At 38.6% G+C, this 9259-nt stretch overlaps 1 protein-coding gene across 9 annotated transcripts in view; it reads right to left on the bottom strand.

Moving 5' to 3' along the window:
- Positions 1-9259, bottom strand: part of tenm3 (teneurin transmembrane protein 3) — an 822859-nt gene that overhangs the window by 537231 nt on the left and 276369 nt on the right. The gene's annotated exons all lie outside the window — the stretch shown is intronic.

Raw genomic sequence — 9259 nt, 5'->3', positions numbered from 1 at the left:
ACCACAGTAAACGTTACCCAGCTTGCAAAGATTGTAATAAATCCATTAGAAGAAGACAGGCTGCCTTTTCCTTTAACTTGGACACACACATCTATACCTTTGGTCATTCTGAGCCAGTAATTTCCAGGAGTTATCTCATCCTGTGAGAAGTTGTACTTATAATTACCAATGTTTTAAAAATGCATAGACTAAATATTACATTTCAACATTTCTGTCAACGAAGATTCGCGTCAGCCTGCGACACATACTTATTTTGATAGTAGGTTAATTTAGTTAATTAGCCACTTACTTCATGTATTGCCTTCATTATAGCACTTATACAAGTCTTTTATTTTTTTGCGGCCCCAGACAGATCTGTTTTTTGTATTTTTGGTCATTCATTTTTGCCCTCAAAATTCTACACACAATACCCCATAACGACAACGTGAAAAAGTACAGCGTTGTGCTTGACTTAAACTAATAAAGTTTGGAAGTGACGAACATCATAGGAAACATTTTTGAGTAGTACCTTTTTCTTTCCTTTATCTAAAAAAATATGTATGTATTTTGAGTTAAAGCAGAGAAGATAGATTCATTAAAAACCATTAAAACAGTGACATTTATTGATTGTCTTGTTTGCATTCATGCTGTTTTGACGTATGCGTCTTAGCAGGCCATAGCCTTTCTAAGGCTCACAGTTTAATGGTAATATTTTCCTAGCTTGTTTTATATACAGTACATTAATTGAATAAATATAACAGGAACAGTTCGGAGTGTGTTTATAGGAATTTTCCCCCATTCTTCCAAAAGCGCATTGGTGAGGTCACACACTGATGTTGGTCGAGAAGGCCTGGCTCTCAGTCTCTGTTCTAATTCATCCAAAAGGTTCAGGTCAGGACTCTGTGCAGGCCAGTCAAGGTCATCCAGACGAGACTCTGTCATCCATGTCTTTATGGGCCTTGCTTTGTGCACTGGTGCACACTCATGTTGGAAGAGGAAGGGGCCCTCTCCAGACTGTTCCCACAAGGTTGGGAGCATGGAATTGTCCAAAATGTTTTGGTATCCTGGAGCATTCAAAGTTCCTTTCACTGGAACTAAGGAGCCAAGCCCAACTCCTGAAAAACAACCCCTCACCATAATTTCTCCTCCACCAAATTTCACACTCGGCACAATGCAGTCCGAAATGTAGCGTTCTCCTGGCAACCTCCAAACCCAGACTCGTCCATCAGATTGCCAGATGGAAAAGTGTGACTCATCAGTCCAGTGGCTGCTCTAGAGTCCAGTGGCGACGTGCTTTACACCACTGCATCCCACGCTTTGCATGAGAACCCATTCCATGAAGCTCTCTGCGTACTGTACGTGGGCTAATTGGAAGGTCACATGAAGTTTGGAGCTCTGTTGCAACTGACTGTGCAGAAACTCTTTGCACTATGCACTTCAGCATAGGGATCATACTCGAAATTGATTTTCCCGTTTGTTCGATAAGAAAAGAACCGAGTCCTCGGACTCGAATCCCTTTTTGAGAACCGGTACCCGTTATCGAGACCACTATAGTAAAGAAAAAGAGTTGGTTCTTTATTCGAATCCCTGGGAACGACCAGAAATGCCCCGTGGGACATCACAAGAAATGACGTCACGTAGCTCAGTCATTAGGCGCAGATAGCGAAAGCAGGAAAAACAATGGACCGGAAAAAGCGCTCCAAGGTGTAATAAAGTTCAAAACAAAAGGTATAATCCAATGAATAACTTTACTGAGAGATTTGAGCAGGGTACAAACACATGACCAACACTTTTACGACCAACCGGAAACATAGCAACCAGGCTAGCAACGCACCTCCTTCACGGCAGCTGTCGCAACGTTCTTAAAGCAACCGCAGCACATACATATATATACAACATATCTCCCTTTTTTAACTTTTGTTTTTCTTTCCTTGTAAACAAAACAAAATCACACTGTATATGTGTTGTCTGTCTAATTATAAATAATGCAGACGAGGCATGTTGGCTGAGTTCTTGACGTTTACTTTCACAGCGTGCTCATAACCTCATTCTTAGCTGCCGGCGTGACAACATGCAACCACACTTTCCGGGGCTACCGCGCATGCTCGTCACTCCCGTTGCATGCTGGGTAGTGTAGTTGTTATATTCCCTAGCTCATAACATCACATCTTTCCCCCTATAAATAAATAATGTTGACTCAATAAAGTGTATTTCTTTTTTTAGCTTTAACTTTTCATTTTTTTAGCATTGTAACCACATTTGCAAATAACTTTTCTCTTCATAGAATTTTCTTTCGATAAAGAAATAAAGTGCAAAAATGTCAAAGCATCATAACAAACAGTTATGTCAAACAGCAGCAGAAGTGCACTTTTTATAGAGCTGTATTATTTTCAGTTTTGTGCCCAAGGGACTGATTTTATTTAACACTATATTATTATTTATACACCTATAATGATCACAGAGACAGGTTGTTTTTGTATTACTGTATATATTTGTTTTTCTGAAAAATCCTACTTAATTTGGGTAACAACAGTCAATATTTATTTTTTTATTTTTATTTTTTTAGGGGGGTAACAGATTTTATTTTTTTCTTATATAATAAAAGTGAGCTTTTGTTAAACCAAATATTGTGTGTTTTTTTCCATATACAACAACCTATCTGGACTCGATAAAAGAGAATCAATAAGGAATCGGTTTGATAAGAGGATTCGATAATAGGCTCGAACTCGATAATTTCTTATCAAACATCATCCCTACTTCAGCATCCGCTGACCCCTCTCTGTCAGTTTACGTGGCCTACCACTTGGTGGCTGAGTTGCTGTTGTTCCCAAACTCTTCCATGTTCTTATAATAAAGCCGACAGTTGACTTTGGAATATTTAGGAGCGAGGACTGGATTTGTTGCACAGGTGGCATCCTATGACAGTTCCACGCTGGAAATCACTGAAAGCGGCCCATTCTTTCACAAATGTTTGTAGAAACAGTCTCCATGCCTAAGTGCCTGATTTTATACACCTGTGGCCGGGTCAAGTGATTAGGACACCTGATTCTCACCATTTGGATGGGTGGTTAAATACATTTGGCAATATAGTGTAAATTGTAATATCTGACACCCTACTATAAATGTTTTAAAATGAGCTTTAATGGCAAACGAATAAGCTTTTGGAAATGAGCGCTCTGCCATTTCGAGGAATCTATATCCCGGAGTGGTCACATGACAAGCACATCAGTCACTTAGGGACTTCATGAGTTGAAGTCAAGCACAAAGCTGTCGAGAACACATCTTAACACGTTTACTGTAAAGTGTTGCTGGCAATGTTGTGTCAGCAATGCCAATCAATGAACACATTCATTCATACGTTCCTCTGTCATGACCAATAAATCACACTTTTACAAGGAAGACAACTGAAGCACAATGAATAATTGGTATTTAAGAAAGGGTAATAATTGGTATTTAAGAATGGGGGGGGGGGGGGGGGGGGATTACCTCCTTCATATTTGAAAATGAAATCAGGCTCAAACGATATGCAATCCTTTGAAATATGAATGAAAGGAGGGCAAACAAATTATCTGAAAAATCCCGTTCATCTTTAATCAGCAAATGAAAGGGAAATTATAAAAGCTCTCGCTAATTAATGTCACAACTGAAGATAAAGAGTGCTGCACTCCAATTAAAAGTCATATTAATTTTAAATGAGCCCCAATTAGAGTAAAAGTGAAAATTGAGCCGGATAAAAATTTATCCAAAATGTGTTAATTGGTGCTGGAGAATAGGAGGGCAACTCAATTCTGTCATACCTTCTGTAGGAGCTGTATTTCAGCATTCATTCTTCATCATTCATGTATTCATTCTTGTCTCCATTGCATTTTGTGAGTGTTTTAAAAGGCACTTCTAATGCTGACAATATTGGCACTAATTGTATGTCCCACTTCTCCAACTGAAAAATTACACACACTAGCAATTTTAGACTTATTTTAGGACATTTTCGGAAAGTCCCCTCGTAGCAAAATAAGTCACCTACAGGAAACTGAAAGCAATTTTATATTGCGAAGTACCGTATTTTTCAATCTATAAGGCGCACTTAAAATCCTTTCATTTTCTCAAAACTCGACAGTGCGACTTATAAGCCCGTGCGCCTAATGTACAGAATGATTCTGGTTGTGCTTACCGAACTTGAAGCTATTTTATTTGGTACATGGTGTAATGATAAGTGTGACCAGTAGATGGCAGTCACACATAATATATACGTGTAGACCAATGTTCCCTCTAATTTTTCATGTGTGTGAGCAAACACAAAAAACTCCGTGAGCATTCAGTGGAGCCCATGTGAGCAACATCAGACGTGCACACTGTGGCTTCACCAGCAGCACACCTGTCCCAAACCTGACTAAATAACAAGTTCAATCTCCATCCATCCATCTATTTTCTACCGCTTGTCCCTTTCAGGGTCGCGGGGGGTGCTGGAGCCTATCTCAGCTGCATTCGGGCGGAAGGCGGGGTACACCCTGGACAAGTCCCCACGTCATCACAGGGCCGACACAGATAGACAGACAACATTCTCTTATTATTATAATCAAATGACAGCAGTCATTTCCATTTCTAATATAAGTGTTTAGGCCCACTTACAATGACAATAACAAAAAATATTGTTTTTCATGAACTGTGTACTTGTATTGTTTGTCTGGGTGGAGGTCCTGCTTTGGAAATAATGTGTACCCCTTATAGACATTGCATTTAGTTAAAACATTCACATGTTGCACAATGAGATGTAAGCAGGGGATCATGTGTACATTCCTGCAACTTCCTGTTTGTAAAAAATATATTTTTATTAGTACTTATTTAATATACTAACAGCATTTCATGATTAATATTTATACATTAAGATTCCTAATAAATGACACTAGAATAAGCACACATTTGATTGGTAAATCATAGTGTAACGACCTAGAATTACACTTTTTGTGCGGTGTTGGAGTTGTCCGACTTTTTGTGTGGCTGTAAACGCATCACTGGCTAAGTGCCATATGTGCATGTGTTGGCGCAAGTGAGAAAGAGCGAGCGGCTGCTGTTGATATAACAAAGTTGCTTTTGGTCTGGTTTGTACTGCAGAAAATGACCAGTTTTGCTAGATATAATTTTTTTTACTAATGTTTTGGTGATGTGTTTATGGCCGACAATAAAGAGTTTTGCTCAGTAAAGTGATCGATGGAATTAATGTCCTCAAAACGTCTCGACAGACGTTACAATATTTGAACAATGATGACGAAAACTGTTTTCGCTGTCGTGTCCGTGTGTCAAAAATTGTTATGTGCTTATTTTTTTATTTGATTTTGTGCGTGGCATATATTTGCCGTGCGCAGAGGACGCTTGAGCAGTGCGCAATTGCACAGGTGCGCACCTTAGAGGGAACATTGGTGTAGACTGTAATATGACTCAAGTAAACAATACCAAAATTGCATAAGCTTCATTATAAATATAGAACATTACACACGGCGCTCAAAAGTCTATCAAAATGTTTTAGTACGACTTTGGTAAGCTATGAAGCCACACCTCTTGATAGATTGTACTGTGTTTCAACATACGAGTATTGTTATGATGTGTGTATAAGGTAAGACATATTATCTGGCGTTTTGTTTTGCAACATTGTGCAAAAGCAACTTTTCTGACCTTTTGGTACCTGCTGATCTGTATTTGGGATCTGCATAAGTCCTGAAAATTTGCGCGAGTCCGCCTTTGTGTGCTGACGCCGTAGTCGATAAATTTCTTCTTTTTCTCTATCTTCTTGTTATGGGACATTCATCCTCCGCTAAAAAACTAAAGTTCCTTGGGTGAATAATGTAAACTCACAACACCGGTATGTTTTAGTACATTCATGGCGAGTTTACTGACAGATTTAAGTAAGAACTTTACACTACTTTATATTAGAATTGGCAACAGTGGAGGATGAATGTCCCATATCAAGAAGATAGAGAAAAAGAAGAAACTTATCGACTTCAGCGTCACCACGGACTACAAAGGCGGACGCACGCAATTTTTCAGGATTTATACAGATCCCAAATACAGATCAGTCAGTAGCAGAAGGTAAGAAAAGTTGCTTTTGCATAATATTGCGAAACAAAACACCAGATAATATGTCTTACCTTATACACACACCATAATAATACTCGTATGTTGAAGCACAGTACAATCCATCAAGCAGTGCGGCTTCATAGCTTACCAAAGTCGTACTAAAATATTTTGAAAGATTTTTGAGCGCCGTGCGTAATGTTCAATATTTTCAATGGAACATATAAAATGTTGGTGTTGTTTCCTTGAGTCATATTGCAGTCTTCACGTATCTCTTATGAGTGACTACTGGTCACACTTATCATTACACCGTGTACCAAATAAAATTGCTCCGAGGTTGGTAAGGAAAACCAGTATTATTCCATACATTAGGCGCACCGGGTTATAAGGCGCACTGTCGAGTTTTGAGGAAAAAAAAAGATTTTATGTGCGCCTTATAGTCCGGAAAATACAGGAATATTACTCAATCATTTTTATGATTCTCACTTTGAAGAAAAAGGGCTTTGGTCGAAGTTTGGATGGAAAAACGTTTTAAAAAATCAAGCCAAATTCTATCCTGAAAATCAGGAGAACCCTTGTGGGGACAAAGACTGAGTTAGAACATGGGTAAAAACTGAGAAAGAAGTGTAACAATCAAAAACGATACAAAAAGAAGGTAAGCCTCTAGAATTCTATGTTGTGTCCTCTTCTACTGATGTTTTCTTTAAGATGCTTGAGGAAATGCCGAAAGAGCATGAGGAGACAGGCTATAGTGTCTATGGAAGAGGAGATGGTTGAGCAGGACAGTTTTTCATTTATTTTTTGCTTATAATGGTAACCATATCAGTTTTGAAGTAATCATGGACCAGGGTGACAAAAACATGCAATTAAGTAATAGTTTCAGAATCCTTTGTCCACACTGTCTATGCGGGGAAATGAGCTCCAGTTCTGTAGATAACATCACACCAACATTTCCATCTGGTGATGGAAATGGGGCGTTCCAAGTACAGTTAGTTATTTCCTAATTACTTAAAAACTAATAATAGATATTATAGCAAATTAATGCTGGATTCATTTCCAGGAGCAAAAAAAAAAAAACATTTAGAGAACTTGTCAGTGACATTTCTGACTGCTATGGTGCCTTCCTTATGTTTGCATGTTGATATATGATACACTTAGGGCCTGATTTACCAAGCTCCAAATACCACGAGCTAAACAGTGTGTGCAATCTTTAAAATAGCCTGCACTATTATTGGCTGCGTTGTATGGGATTTATTAAGATTGTGTGTGCAAATTAAAATTTCAATGAGGATTTTGCTTGTGTTATACGGGGCAACACCACGGAGACACTTGATGATTTACTGCACATCCTACATGTGGTGTTTTGTTATGTTTTCAAACAAACAGGAGTCATCTACCACTTGTTATAGGCATTTTAGAAGCAGTCATGCAGTGTTTCTACAAAACCCTAAACCAGTGAAGTTGGCACGTTGTGTAAATGGTAAATAAAAACAGAATACAATGATTTGTAAATCCTTTTCAACTTATATTCAATTGAATAGACACGAAAGACAAGATATTTAATGTTCGAACTGGTAAATCTTGTTATTTTTGCAAATATTAGTTCACTTGGAATTTGATGCCTGCAACATGTTTCAAAAAAGATGGCACAAGTGGCAAAAACGACTGAGAAAGTTGAGGAATGCTCATCAAACACTTATTTGGAACATCCCCACTGGTGAACAGGTTGATTGAGAACAGGTGGGTGCCATGATTGGGTATAAAAGCAGCTTCCATGGAATGCTCAGTTATTCACAAACAAGGATGGGTCGAGGGTCACCACTTTGTGAACAAATGCGTGAGCAAATTGTCCAACAGTTTAGAACAACATTGCTCAACGAGCTATTGCAAGTAATTTAGGGATCTCACCATCTATGGTCCGTAATATCATCAAAAGGTTCAGAGAATGTGGAGAAATCACTGCGTGTAAGCGGCAATGTGATCACTCAGGCGGTACTGCATCAAACAACTTAAGTGTGTAAAGGATATCACCACATGGTCTCACGAACACTTCATGAAAACCACTGTCAGTAACTACAGTTTGTCGCTACATCTGTAAGTGCAAGTTAAAACTCTTACCATGCAAAGCGAAAGCCATTTATCAACAACACCCAGAAACGGCGCCGGCTTTGCTGTGCCTGAGCTCACCCAAGATGAACTGATGCTAAGTGGAAAAGTGTTCTGTGGTCTTACGAGTCCAGGTTTCAAATTGTTGACTTTGTGTCCTCCGGACCAAAGAGGAAAAGAACCATCCGGACTGTATAGGCGCAATGTTCAAAAGCCAGCATCTGTGATGGTATGGGGGTGTATTAGTGCCCAAGACATGGGTAACTTACACATCTGTGAAGGCACCATTAATGCTGAAAGGTACATACAGGTTTTGGAGCAACATATGTTGCCATCCAAGCAACGTCTTTTTCATGGACGCCCCTGCTTATTTCAGCAAGACAATGATGCCAAGCCACATTCTGCACGTAATACAACAGCGTGGCTTTGTAGTAAAAGAGTGTGGGTACTAGACTGGCCTGCCTGTAGTCCAGACCTGTCTCACATTGAAAATGTGTGGCACATTATGAAGCCTAAAATACCACAACAGAGACTGTTGAACAACTTAAGCTGTACATCAAGCAAGAATGGGAAAGAATTCCACCGGAAAAGCTTCAAAAATTGGTCTCCTCAGTTCCCAAACATTTACTGAGTGTTGTTAAAAGGAAAGGCCATGTAACACAGTGGTAAAAATGCGCACGTGCCAACTTTTTTGCTGCCATTAAATTCTAAGTTAATGATTATTTGAAAAAAAAAAAAAAAGTTTCTCAATTCAAACGTTAAATATCTTGTCTTTGCAGTCTATTCAATTGAATATAAGTTGAAAAGGATTTGCAAATCATTGTATTCTGTTTTTATTTACGAATTACACAATGTACCAAGTTCACTGATTTTGGGTTTTGTATAACCAAAAATTGAGTTGTTATCTTGCATGAGAAAGAAGCAATAGACTATACAGTACAAGCGTTGTGATATCAGATTACTGTTATAATCTTTTTTGGAGACCGTATCCAAAGGACAAGCTACAATTAAGACATCATTTGGAAGAGGTCAAACTGAGAGAAAGATCAAAGGGGAAAAAAAAATATTCTCCATGTGTGACCAGAACTTTATCTGATAGTCAGAATGT

Source organism: Nerophis lumbriciformis, linkage group LG27 (assembly GCF_033978685.3).
Source record: "Nerophis lumbriciformis linkage group LG27, RoL_Nlum_v2.1, whole genome shotgun sequence".
Classification (NCBI taxonomy): Eukaryota; Metazoa; Chordata; class Actinopteri; order Syngnathiformes; family Syngnathidae; genus Nerophis; species Nerophis lumbriciformis.
This window is presented reverse-complemented; position numbering and strand designations above follow the sequence as displayed.